At 39.4% G+C, this 15,121-nt stretch overlaps 1 protein-coding gene across 1 annotated transcript in view; it reads left to right on the plus strand.

Moving 5' to 3' along the window:
• Positions 1 to 15,121, plus strand: part of LOC134792735 (U4/U6 small nuclear ribonucleoprotein Prp31) — a 28,824-nt gene that overhangs the window by 13,457 nt on the left and 246 nt on the right. The gene's annotated exons all lie outside the window — the stretch shown is intronic.

Below are 15,121 nucleotides of genomic sequence, written 5' to 3' on the forward strand. Positions count from 1 at the left end.
TAGAAGCACATAATATATGATATTCTGAATCATAATTAGGAACTAGGAAGGAAAAAGCCAAACTTAGACCTTCAACTTCTTAAACAACACCACTACCTACTAGGTTAGGAAAAGTAGGAAGCTATTATATTTAACTATTTTATAAAATTATGCATCGAATGGTTTGCTAGCAACTATAGTTTCCCCAAATAAATACCCCGTATCATAGAAGTGAATAATTAATTGTAACCATTTTAATAAGGTGGTATAATGGGTGGTAAAAAAACTTAGGTACCTACTTCAAATTAAATTTCTCTTAAACATTACTAACTTTAATAAACGTAAAGTATCAGAATTTCACATTTTTTGTCGTTTTTTACAAAAAAAATCGAATAAAAATATGTATGATAAACCCTAATTCCGGAACCAGTTCCGGAATTCCGGAATTGGACTCTCGAAAATCAGTTCCGGAATTGGAAACCATCCGATATTGCAAGCCCTACCTGCATGTATGGAGTCCTACATGTAGTTCCGAAGGTTCATTGTCCTATGTTTTAAAAGTACCATTAGACAAATGAAATTTCGGCAAACTGTATATCAGAGATAACACCGTCGGAAAATTGAGCCGTTAATAAAATATAAATAAATACACTTTATTCATAAACTGTAAATACATACACAAAACTATTCAAAAAAACAAAACACACACAAGGAGAAAGTGCCAAATGGTCTTATCTCATCATGATGCTGGCGTATTCCTCCGCTGATCTTCCTATGAGACTATCAGGTTAGCCACTAGTAGCAGCTCATATTTATCTCTGGAGCGAATTCGAGTACATATTTTTTTACGTAACATGCCGTAAACGTACCCGTAGACACAAAACGCAATTAAAAAAGCGGTCACACTCGCTTGCTATTACTTTTAAAGAACCAATACTGAGTCCGAGTCTTATATGCTGCATCTAGCGATAGCCATCTGTCGGTATCCTCGAGAAAAAAACCGTGCCGATGTACTGAGTTAACAATTTACATTGTCGTCGTGCCGTAATCGTTGCTGTTATCTCACGTATACTCATGCGACCTTACATAGACATTATATTAATTCGCTACCATCTTCCCATTGTCTATAATTTGCAATTTTTTCATTCTTATCTGCTTAAACGTAATTACGTTAAATCGCACAATAGACTCGAACTGTTTAAAAAAGCAACAAAACCTTAATTCGACTATTAAAATTAATTGGAATGTGTCCGATTCGAAGGACCTATTTAATAACATAAGACGTATAAATGTGGACATAAATTAAAATAATATTACATATATGATTATTTATATTAATCGAACTACGAGTTCGAACTATTCACTGTAAGTTTAATTACTTAGATTCCGTACTCAAAACTACTCTCTCATCAATCCTTAACATTCACCTCGATAACCGCGCCTGGACTCAGGCCTCCCTGCCAATCCGTCATGGCGGCCTGGGCATACGCCAAGTGGTCAGTGTGGCCCTCCCTGCGTTTTTGGCCTCTTTCCATAGTACACAGAACCTTGCGGCTAAAATTTTTTGCCCAGCTGCTGGAAACGAGTGCACCACCACTCTGAATGAGGCCCAAGACGTCTGGCTGCAGTCCTGCCCAGGCAGCCCGCTTCCAGTTTCCCTTAAATCACAAAAACAGTGGGACGAGCCGCTCTGCCGATCAACCTTAAAAGAACTCACGGACTCTGCTCAGAGTTCAGCAGAGCGCGCTCGTCTGCTGGCAGTGGCGGAACCGGAAGCTGGTTACTGGCTTCACGCATTACCATCAGCCAATATTGGCACCCTGCTCGACAAGACGACCCTCACTCTTGCCACCTGCTTACGACTGGGCACCAAAACTAACGAGCCCCACCGCTGCCGCTGTGGCACAATGGTAGACGATCTGGGTCACCACGGCTTGTCTTGCCAGAGGAGCGCCGGCCGTATCTCCCGCCACGCATCCTTGAATGATGTCATCCGTAGGGCGCTTGCTTCCGTCAGCGTGCCGGCCATACTTGAGCCGAACGGTATCGCACGAGACGACGGCAAGCGGCCCGACGGGATGTCACTCATTCCGTGGAAGCTGGGGAGGACGCTTGTGTGGGACGCCACCTGCGTTGACACGCTCGCGCCGTCCCACCTACAGGCGACCTCCGTCAAGGCGGGGGCTGCGGCCATAACAGCAGAACTAAACAAGCGGCGCAAATATGCTGTCCTCGGCGAGGGCTACATATTTGCACCGTTCGGAGTCGAAACTCTGGGTCCGTGGGGGCCCAGTGCGAAGTCTTTATATAAAGAAATTTCCGAGCGCCTTATAGATGCGTCTGGTGACCAGAGGGCTGGCAGCTACTTCGGCCAGAGACTAAGTCTGGCCATCCAACGAGGTAACGCTGCCAGCCTACTGGGCACCATAACTCATGACAGCGACCTAGGGAGCATTTTTTATTTATAAGTTTATTTATAAGTTCATTTATGTTCATTTATAAGTCTATTTATATGATTATTTTAAGTTTTATATTCCATGTAGTTTAGTTTTATTATTGTTTAGTTTGTATTTTTTGTCTCAATAAAGTCTCTTAACACCAAAAAAAAAAAAAAAAAATTACTTACATATTAAGTTTTTAACGTTTCTTACACCAACTGGAATGGGAACTCAGGAACGCAAGTTTCGGAGGCAGGGTTTACCACTAAGTACTGAGTAAGGTGACTGAATTGGTGCTCCGTAACTAAATAATTCAGCATGTATCATTAATATGAAAAGGCGTGTGTGCAACTAAGTACTGTAGGTCTTGGCGTAACCCTTTATAGGTATAAGAACGTCTATGTAGACAGCACAAGCAAGCGTGAAGGTGTGCGCCGCGCTGTGCACTATTACCTACACGTCTTCGTTAATTCTTCAAATGCAGAGTCTATAGAAGGAAATCTATTTAAGCAATGCATCAAGTATGCCATCGCATTCTTGACGTTCGCGGCGCATCGCGCACCGGCATTATATTTTATGGTGGAGTAAAGACATTAGCGCTATCTAAGATCGTGCCCTTAAGGAACCGGCTTGATCTATCGCTGGCCGGACGATTTAGCACTTAGGCTGGAGTTCCCAATCTGTTGGGGTAGAGAGATAGCAAGGAGGGCAAAATGTCTAGAGGCATTAACATTACCTTTTATCAAATAAAAAAGCACAAATTCAAGTCTCTCGCCGTTAAGACATCCTCCAGAACTATGGCAATTGGCAACCTTACTCTGAACCAAGAACATAATAACTACATCTAGACACTCTAGAGAGTTGCTATAATAATAATACCACCTATTGTTATTATACTCGTAGCTACAGTCTTTTGCACAATAGAGTAACAGTCAAGGAATTTTATTTCTGTACAACTTCGGTACATTGTCACAGTGAGATAGTGACTATTATGCGCTAGGGATCTCATATTATTGTCCCTGTGACAAGGTGGGAATTGACACAGAAATTAAATCCTTCACTGTCTACCGACTTTCCGTTGTGCCCTACATATGTAATACAAGAAATTTTTCTTCAGGTTTTAAGTACCACGAAAATAATTAATCATGAAAGGTCCATGCGAAAACTTTGAAAACCGCTGATTTAGACAGGGCTTGCTTAGGCTATTAGACTTAGCCTTGACTATAGTCCTTCATCCAAACTTCGCCTAGTAAACCCCATTGAGCGCACGGTAAGTTATGATAGTCATTTGTCACTGGATTGTGACGCCGCTAGGACTATAAACAAGTGACGCATAAGTTATGGTCATAAATAAATCGTTGGAAAGTTAAATAGGAGTGACAGTCCTTTTTGATGGCGGTCCTTTGCCGCGGGCAGTTACTAAGCAGTTGGTTACTTAACTAAATCATTACTTAGTTGAGTAAATACGCACAGATGGCCGTTGATCAGTTGTGTGTCATGTTTTTAAATTAAGCTTAAGGATTTTGTTCAATGTTGGGTTTACGTTGACGAAATCGCTTTAATTTGGTGTTGCGTTACTTTGTTGCACTTAAGGCAAGTAATACCTTTTCTGTTGAGCGCCAGTTACAACAAAATTGTAGGCGATCAAAGAAATAAAGCTCTACCACTTATATCAGTAGGTTGGTAAAATAGTTGTGCGGCGATTTTCTAGTAGAATGTATCTAGCTGGGTTTTGAGAATAAAAACTCGTAAAATCATTTTTATTTACTTAACCTTTTGAACGCCACACACGGCAATTGACGTCGATAGTTTTTTGATGAAAATCTACTGATCCCACTCCCCACATCCCACTTTTAGGTTGGCATAAATAATGCTATGCTATTCACAAAACTAAATTTTACCCCCGTGGCGTCAGTGGCACGGCAAATGGATGCGCCGTTTGGCGTGCAAAGGGTTAATTAAATTTAATTTCATACAAGCAAGCTTTCAACTAGTCATCTCACGAACCGCCTCAGTTAAACTTTAGAGATGCAGAGGTTTATAAAAAAGCTGAAGAGATTTTGAAAATAAAGTTGCGTTAAGATGGCTTTAATGTTTCTTATTGTCGAATCAAAAAAAAATAATAAGTTAAGCATGACTACAGGATACTGTCAGTCTATTTGTGTTCACTAATTATTCAAATTTATTATTATAGTCTGTCTCTGAGAATATTACCCGTTACTCATATTAATCCTTGCATTGTGACGGTATTCCCACACGGTTGACGATCTCATGTCCTCATGCGTCGTCTGCGTCTCGTGTGTCCCTTTACTTGTGCCTCTACCACCAGTTTTGACATTGACACATTCGCTCACGTCTACGTAACTTACTTTCTATGCATCTCGCTCATACTCGCATATTAGTGCAAGCGAGATGTATAGAAAGTAAGGTACGTAGACGTGAGCGAATATGTCAATGTCAAAACTGGTGGTAGCCGTACTGGGGCGTATTCAGATTTTAAAAACATTATATTCATTCAGTAGGTACGCTTCGCTTGCATCATATTGGCGCAAAAGGAGCGCAATAATAGAGCCTGGCTACTGAAATATTACACAAATGTTTGGCGGGAAATTCAAAAAATCTTGCGCTGGTCACACTTTGTGTAGTAGGAATTATAGTTTTGATACTAGAAAATATTTTTGATTTTCTGTGCACACGTAAGGTACCTAAGGATATAAATTAAATATACGTTGACGTGCACTCAAAGTTAGCTCACATAATTTCCACCACTATGTAAAGTACAGTCAACGATAAACACATATGTTAACACTTTCTCACCATATACCATTGTAACAAGGCGAAAAATGAAATGTAGTGTAAATAAGACCTAGCTCGATAATACCGTAATATTAACCCATCACCAAAAAAATACATAAGTACTATGCCAAATATGCTAAATGCGAAGTATCAAAATATTTATAGAGCACCAACCTCCTAATTTGTTTACATTTGTTTAGGAGTTGTAAACATTGCAGTTTTTCGTTATACAACGCTACACGTCGACTTCGAACATTGTCGTAATTATTTACGAGCTTAAATAATAGTTTGCGAACCTCACTCAGTATAGACATTATTAATATTATTTAAAATAATCCCCTTAAAAACCGCAAACAATTTGAATGAATGACATAAATTGACAACTGTCTGTTAGCTTTTTTTTAAATCATAGACAATTGGTGATACAACAACGAAATATCTGTCAACAATTTTTGGCTAGCCAGACTCTATTAATACTCTATAAGATTTATTCTATAAATATCAATTAGTCATCTATATATTTAGGTATTCATTTTTACTTAATTTCACATATAGTACGACCGTGTAATCGGTGTAATATTAGAAATTGCTGACCCGGGAAATATATCTAGTAATTTCATGAGCTCATTTTCCCTTAACTATACCAACATCAAAACATTTATAGAAACTAAATCGACTATGTAATTACTTTCCCTTCAACGCGGAGTAATGTTTCATTGTCTGTCAACTACATTAACAAGTACACCAAATCTGATTTAACTGCCCGCCGTCTGCCCGCTAACTTACAAGGCATAGACTACCTACCACAATAGACTCCGCTTTTAGAGCGTACCTACGTACGATGAACGTGTAGGTAATTTCCGGAACGGATATGATGGCTGACGTTAACAATCACAAAAAGACAAATTAGAGCGTTTTCACATTGTAGGATCCTACATCCGACATGGCTGAATTTATCGGAAGCGCCTTTCCGATATCGGATGTCGGAAGGCGCCTATGACAAAAACAGCTGCAGGAGAGTGCCATTGGCATTAAGTCCGCCTTTTTACTGCACGACTGCCCAAAAAGGAGTGTATTGTTTGCGTTATTTATCGTATTTTAGTAATAATTATTTATTAAATGCATAAATAAATACAGAGAAAACACATATATCTTACATTTTACTTCCTTCTGACATCCGATATCTGATCGGACAATGTGAAAACTCTCTTACGCTCTCATTTTGAAACCACATGGTGAAATAACATGAAACTTGGCGTATGTTATTTACTTGAGTGATCAATTGACCATGCCATAATGTTATTTAGATTGTATGGCGGCGGCTATGAAACATTTGCAAGTATATTCTTGTGACTCTTAACGACGTGACATCGTGATAATATCATTGTCAGTTTAATTGCGCGGTGTTAAAAGAGACATTTGCTCTATACTATAACGTTGATAACAACGTCTGTCATATTGACGAAGTCTCCAGACTTAGGGTCGGTTGCATCAAACCGTCTGTCACCGTAAAAGCGTTTGCAAAATTTTATTGTATGGGAAGTTTCATATAACTCTGCTGCGTGACGTTGTTCAGACCTATACGTAGACAAAGCCACTCCACCAGCCACCTCATTCAGGGTAGGGTATTTGACTGTGTTTGAAATAAATTAATTTACACCATGCATGAAATAAAGCACCAGAAGATTAATAGAGAAGCGTAGACAGAAGTTATTCTTTCTTAAAACCCGTAGGTATAAAACTATAAAAAGTAGGTAATTTGATAGTGACGTCACATGCTAGTGTTTCATATAAATTCCATAGTAGGTAACAAAATCGTTTTGACAGTTCGAAAAAAGAAATTGATTTGACTAGTAGTCAAATACCCTATTGGAGGTTGGAGGCGACTCCATTTTACCTATAGTACAACTAATGTTTAACCCAATAATTATTTTTTATACTTGTTATTCTACATTAGTACAGATCGTAAATTCAGCAAATTACATCTACATCTAGTACGTAAATCATCTGTGTCACAAGTATAATTGCGCCTGAATACATTTCAGCCGGCCCTCAATTAACAGTATAGCAAACAGTCGTGAATTGAAAGTACTAGGGGAAAGTAGAGACACTAGAAATTGTGCCCATGGCCCTAACACAGTACAGGGACAGTGACAGCAACCTATCTCTGGTTAAGGAATTATCGTGATGTCACGTTCGACGTTCAACTCTCGAGTGTTCGTTGCGTCTTGTAGAGTTAGACCAAGAGAAGTCTGCAGCGATTTTGGTAGCCCACGCAGTGTAAGTGTTATTTATACGTCATAATTTCATAGAAGTTTGACGTTTAAAATAACACTTGCACTGCGTGGGCTATCAAAATCGCTGCAGACTTTTCTTGGTCTAACTCTAGTAATAATTGCACTCAAATCCTACTTATTTGAAAATACAAAAATCCGCATATTCTACACACATCTCCAATTTTTCTGAATGCCTATCTAAAATTTCACTTATAAATAAATTACATTTAATTAAAAACTTAACTTAAAACTAGCAAAAAGAGTCCCCCAGATCTGTTCCCTGCGGAAAGGTGCCCATAATGCTGGCTTCATTCACCCGCTTAATGGCAAGGAATGAGCTAGGGCCTCTAGTGGTGTCGAGGAGCATCTTCTATAAATCTTAAAATAAAGTATAGACATCCTCACACTAAGGTCCCAAAGTCTCAACCGCAAAGGCGCTCGTGCGAAGGCAAAATACTCTGAATAAGTCTACTTCGTTACTTCGTTCCTTGTAGTCAGTGTTTATTTATTTTTAGCCTACCATTTATTACAGGCGCATTATGTGTACTTTGCATGTGGGCGGGGAAAATTACCCATTGGTATTTCAGACGATCTGGTTAGGAGTTTCACCGTTTAGGTGCATGGGTATTTATGCCATCGGCGTCGCCCTTATGTTAGTGCATAACTTGCATTGCAATTTACATAGTGTATGGACAACTTTATCACAAATGGTGGTGTGAGTCTTCTCTTATACGTATTTTATTAAAATGTTGTAGTTACGAGTAGGTACATTCAGCAGCAGAAGTTACTAAGCGGGCCAGGTGTTCAAAATGATCTTGACGCGACATTATTGTAAAGAGAATAAGAGCGTTGTCAAGGTAATTTTGAACGCCTCGCCCGCTTAGCAACTTCTGCTGCTGACTGTATATTAACGCTGGCTTGCTCATATGGCCCTTATAAACTGATGTTATGAAACTGATTTCTAACTTGTTTAAAAAATATATAAAAAAATTGTCTATACAGTCTTTAAAAGTCGGAAATTAGAACGCTTTGTTTAAAGTAAGTAAGGTCAGGTGGAGTAAGAGAAACACAGTTTATTTTGCTCGGAGAAAGAGAAACAGGGGCCAATCCAAACTTACACTGTGACATCAGAATTTCGCTCATCACCTAGATATCATTTTGATGTCACAAGGTAAGTTTGAATTAACCTCCAGGTATTATAGGATTCCGTTAAGTGTTTCTCTTACCCCATCTAACCTTATATAAGTACATTCCTGTTCCAGCCATTAGATTATGATCATGTATGCAAGAATTACTACTTTACTAAAACGCATATCTTTTATCCTTACGTGGACTAGCGTGGATATTTGAAATTTTATCAATATGGTCAGAAACATATTACGAAATATATACGATCCTCATTAGGAACTCGCAAGGCAAGAATTTAAGATAAGCAGGAGAAAACTTATCTCACTCAAAATTATGTACGTAAACAAAGGCTTTGGTAAGAATAGTTATTTACGATACAAGTGCGGAAAAGAGGAAATTCGAAACGAGTGGCGATAAATTAAAACATTAAAACACGACCGAAGTTTTAAATCGACACGGGAAAATAGGACCATATGTACTGTAAAATACATTTTCATCACACTCGCTCAGTAAATGTGGAATTTCACGCAGGTTTAGAGGGAGTTATAGAAAAAGCGTTCTCCCTAGGGAGTTATGACGTTTCTAGTGCCATAGTTAAAAGTTTTTTGTCTTTATACTTAATTTTTGTATCGCAAGTGTGATGAAAAACATTGTGTGTAACTCGGGGCGTAATAATATTGCAAACTCGAGTCTATAAATCGCTCCGGCAACCCGTCGCGATTTAACTTACTCCCGTTTGCAATATTCAACTTACGCCCCATGTTGCACAATGTACTATTACACTCCCTTCGGTCGTGTTTTAATATATCGCCACTCGTTTCGAATTTCCTCTTTTCCGCACTTGTATTGTAAATAACTATTTCAAAACTTTCGAAAAGCGATACTGGGAATCATCCCTGGCTCATAGGGGTAGCAAAATTAACACGTTCACTGTCCCCATACAAAATGATATAATAAAGTCACACGGCCAAGAGTGCTTCCACTTTGATGTTGTGAGCCCATAGTGGAAGCATGGACTCCTGAAAAAAGCTTCATGACCCCACATTGGGGGCACACAGACAGAGAACGTGTTAAAAAGATTAATTTGCTTATTCTAGTCCAATAGTTTCAATACGTATATTATAGTTGGTCAAACCAATTTGTTAGTCAGTAAGAACCAGGAAAACTATACTCATCGTTTTCTTTTGGGTGCTAGTACTAGTGTAAGACAAAGATAGTATGATTCTCTCTGTCTATGATTGAAATGAGACAGTCCTTTGACAAACTATATATGCCATAAGGCTTTAAGCCCCGTCCATCATCCAACGATTATCAAACTATAGTCCGACAAGAAATTGTACAAAATTATTGAGGGCGCCACTTCCTTAACGTAACTGTCACATTTCTGACGTAAAATGCTTAAACATGGCGACAATTTAGTATGGTTTTTTTTTTAGTTCCATTTTATTTTATTTCTACTATCTTATGTAACACTATAAAACCACCAGACTACGTCGGAAATTTAGCACTACGACTTTCCATCCCCGGTAAAAGAGGCAGAGGTAAACCGAAAACAAGATGGAAGGACGTAGTGCTAAAGGACGTGATTGAGTGCAATGTATCCGAAAACGACGTCGAGGATAGGGCGAAGTGGAAGCGAAAGATACGGAAAGCTGACCCCATCACCATGTGTGATATACGAGTAGATATAGCTTGGAAGAGAGAGAGAGAGAGAGAGACTATAAAACGTCTAACAATAAACAAGCATCATCTATCAACATTTGTCTATTAAAGCACTTTGCCTCGTCAGGACAGAATGAGCCACGAGCTTACGGTTAACCATAAGCACTGGCTAATGAGCTCTCCCGTTAAAATGATAATGTTTTGTTCTTTCAACTAACCGTTTTTACCCTTTGGGTACGGAACCCTAAAATGCACCAAAAAAATTTGTATAGCGAGCTGCAAAAGTGCATAGCTACTTTATGAATGAATTCCATGTGTCCATGCAATTTAGCAGCTGGCTGTACATCTACATACATTTATTCTTAATAAATATTACTCTTCTCTAGTCGAAGACAGCACTGAATCTCACCATATTTAGAAAAAAGTATGCTAGAATTTGCTTCAGTTTCTCTATGGATATTTTCTATTATATGTATTACTAGCGACCCGGCCCGGCTTCGCACGGGTTAACATATTATACACCTAAACCTTCCTCAAGAATCACTATAGATAGGTGAAAACCGCATGAAAATCCGTTCAGTAGTTTCTGAATTTATCGCGAACAAACATACGAATACACAAACAGACAGACGCGGCGGGGGACTTTGCTTTGTTTTATAAGGTGTAGTGATATCATACATAATCCGTTCCCAGGGAGTAGATACGTGAGAGTTCATAACCGGTCCGAGCACTTATGTCATTCCTTCATATTCCACGTCAAGATAATTATTCTCTTCCCGCATTTAACCCAACCACATCCCAACAATCCGACGTGAAACCCACGCTTATAACATATACCAATTCCGCCTTAATCGACCACAACCACACCTGTGGTGCAAACGACTAGTCTATTCACAAAACATTGCGTGTGGAGTGTGAGCGCGTTACTTGTATTACTTAGAACTTTGACAATTATCTGGTTTTTCATAAATATTTTCTTCTTTTTATCCTAAAGTCTGAGGCACGCGCAGTCGAGACTATTTTCCCAAGAATAGGGCGCACTCTCTCTCTTCTATCTCCCTCTCTCTTTTTTTTTCTCTCTCTCTCTCTTTATAAACTGTGAACACTTATCGGTCTCTTTTTAGGGTATTTAAGATAAGCAGCAGCCGTACCCAAAGGGTAAAAACGGGACCCTATTACTAAGACTCCACTATCCGTCTGCCTGTCGCCACAGGCTGTATCTCATGAACCGTGATAGCTAGACAGTTGAAATTTTCACAGATGATGTATTTCTGTTGCCGCTATAACAACAAATACTAACAAGTACGGAACCCTCGGTGGGCGAGACCGACTCGCACCTGTCCGTTTTTTTTATGTATATAATGCCCTCACCTTTGATGTTTTAGCGCGATCCACGCTATGCGGCCTCTGGACCTGTGACGATCCATTCTTATACACATACACAAACCAACTAATAGTACATTATTGTCGAGGCTCGGAAGTAGCTACTTGCAGGCTGAGGATTCGTTTTAAACGGACGACCTTGGGAGTCCGTTTAATTGAATCCGAAGCCAGCAAGTAGCCTTCCAGCCGAGTCATATATAGTGCTTTTCTCAAAAATGGTGCAAGAAATATAAACATCATAGAAATATTTTACAAAAGCAACTTTCTTACGTATATATTTTCACAGAAAAAAGTAGAAACAATTGAAAAAATTAGCTTTGCCGCCTTTTTATTTTTTAATAAAAAAATAGAAGTGTATTTTTCTGACGAAAATACGCCAACCTATTTGAGACAGCTAAATAGTCGCGGTACTAATCATCTGTTTGGCTGTTTAATGGGCCTGTGCCTTCATTTGATATGGCCATTTCAACTTTTAAAAAGTTTGGAACTCGACAAATAATGGAATTTGTATGCAACATTGCAGTCCCAAAATCGAGACTGCAATGTTTTTAACTTTTTAATTTTTGACTGACCATAAACTACGCGCTTCGCAACCTATTTTTTAAACGGCAAAGTCGACTTTGCCGTCCATTTTTGAGAAAACTTACTTACTTACTTACTGCTGTGGCGCAACGACCCGAGAAGTGGATCTTGGCCTCCGACACCAAAGACCGCCATGCTACTCTGTCCAAAGCCGTTTCTGTCCAGTCGACGGCGGCGCCGAGTTCGCTAAGGTCTTTCTGCACTTCGTCTCTCCAGCGGTACCTAGGGCGTCCAGACGCAGAACACAGAATTAGATATTTAGCACGATCTGTACTTTATGAATACTGTCCCTAGCTGCAAACGGGGGGCTATTACTGCCCTCCGCCCAGCGACCGGCCGCGTCCAGCGACCGTTAACCGATGGCAAGCGAGATTGCGGCCGCCGGCGCCCGCTGATGTTCAATGTGCGTCGGATATACCTTCTGTACAGTCGCCATATATCGGAGCAGCCAAGGTGTTCACAATATCTGAACACGCGCGCTAACGCCCTGACAATAGAGGCGTGTTCAGATATTTGTGAGCGCCTTAGCCGCTCCGATATATCTGATGGCGACTGTATTACAGAATGTACTTTTTATACAAAAAATTGCATGATTACATACCTTAATACCAGTCAGCACCTATTTTATCGGTCACCTATATAATATGTCATGTAGATATTATATTTAGAAAGGTTGACCGAGGTTCTCCACTCTCCAGTGTGTTCAAGAATCTGTTTATGCTGAATAAAATGGTTTATCCTGATTTGTATTAATGGCGTAGGTACCTTTTGTGTACTTCTATTTACTTTTCATAAAAATCTATTCGCCGAGCTATCCTGAAAAAAAAAGAGAAATAGTTACCGGCGGTTTTGAAGTCAGATAACGCTGCGAAACAGATGGATAACGAAACGTTGTATATTTATTTATAGAATGAATAGGTAGGTAATTAAAATTAATAGCCGCGTGTTTATAATTAATTGAAAGATGCTCCACTTATTTAGACATTACAAAAATAAACAAACTTAATTGTCTAGTTTTCAGCTCGGACGTTTTATATGGTCCGTTGCTAATGAGAGCAAATCGTTTTAATCATCTCAAGCGCTCATATAAAGTAACACATTTCGCGCTGATGTCACGCTTTCTTCGTTGATTTCACACCATTTTTACAAAATTTTAACATTTTGAAACATTTTAAAATACGGTGTGTTAATGTTTTTCCCTCTAGCTCTCAATAGTGACACATTTGTTGTTGTAGGCGTCCATAGGCTCCGGTATTCGCGTATCTGACGATAAGGCTAGTCGCATCCATACTTGAAGTCGCGCTTGACGTATGGAGACTGGAGGCTCGTGCTATGTAAGCGGTCTGGATACTACCAAGGAGACTAATCATCTTCCGCGCGTTGTCCTGGCTTTTTGCCACGGCTCACGATGTTTTCCTTCACCGAAAAGCGACTGGTATTTATCAAATGATATATCGTAAATTCCTAAAAACTCATTGGTACTAGAACCTGCAACTCTCCGATTGAAAGTCGCACGCTCTTACTGCTAGGCCGCTAGGCGACCAGCGCTCTACAACCAAGAAGATTAAATAACAAAATAAAAACACTAAAAGTGTTACTTTTAGTCATCTTACGGCACCTAGGTTAGATCGCGTGTCATGATAATTACTCAATACAATATAACTAGCAAAAAAACTGTCGTGCTGAGCGCGAATGAAGCGAGAAATTTACTATTTAACCATTGTATTGAACCGGCTTACTTACTTAATTAGATGTGACGATGGTAAACGCTTGTGGTCTGCCATACAATCAGGCCATTTTGTATTCTCACTCGAGCCCGAGGACGGGGAGCATCGGAGCAGTTGACAATTGACATTCGCTCTTGTTCTAGAATTGTCTATGGCATAAAAAAAGCCATTGACAATAAACAATAATCACCGAAAACATTCATCTTAATCTATTCATGAAACCTAGCCTAAGATCCCTAACACTCGCCTGGGTTAAGTGAGATGCTTAGACCTTTTTTCATCGTTCGAGTGATTCGAGCGTTCAAATCGCCTCACTACCGTACTTTAGTTTTTGCCAAATTGAACTTGGTGTTGACTACGAAAAACGCCATCAAAAGTTAACTCCCACTTTTACAAATTTCCAACGAAATTGATTGAGGAGTTTAGAACCAACGCTCATATGGTGAACCTCCACCTGCCCACCAGCACCTGCTGGGAGGAGGACCTATTTACTACTTAGTTGGCTATTTTGAAACCAGACGCGCGGTATGTTAGAGCAGTAACACCAAACAGGCTCCTACACTTGAAACAGGCGTTCCCTCAAGGCAATAAATTATATTTCCCATTTGGCGTGGCTCGCAGTATGCATGGGAGATGATGGTTTCTAATATGACCTAAAAACTTGAACGACTAGCGCCTGACCCTAAAGGTTAACGCGCTTTGCGGAGGCATTTTCCTTAACCCAGAAACCTGGAGGTATTTAGTCGTCAAATACTTATATTATTTCCCTATGCAGATCCGGTTCGGTTCGGAGTAACATTATTTAGGTGTTTTACGCAAATAAGAAAAGTTGTCAGGCTGTCCATGAAAATGACTGTTTGGGAAAGTTTGTGAAATATTCGATTTTGAACATTGAAAACATGTTTGTTAATTATTATCGTGTCTTACTTGATGATGATCATCACTATTGCGATAGCTGATAGTAAACGGTGACCGTTGTATTTGCAAAACCAAGGTTGAGTACATTATATTGCCCACTCTTATAAGTAGTTACAAAACAAACAAAAATTTCAGACCTAAACACGTCATTCTTCGTAATACAGTTATTATTGTAGCGGGCGTCTATAAACACATTTTTTCCCCATACTTCCCTTGGAAAAATTATCTTTTA

This window comes from Cydia splendana, chromosome 8 (assembly GCF_910591565.1).
Source record: "Cydia splendana chromosome 8, ilCydSple1.2, whole genome shotgun sequence".
Lineage (NCBI taxonomy): Eukaryota > Metazoa > Arthropoda > Insecta > Lepidoptera > Tortricidae > Cydia > Cydia splendana.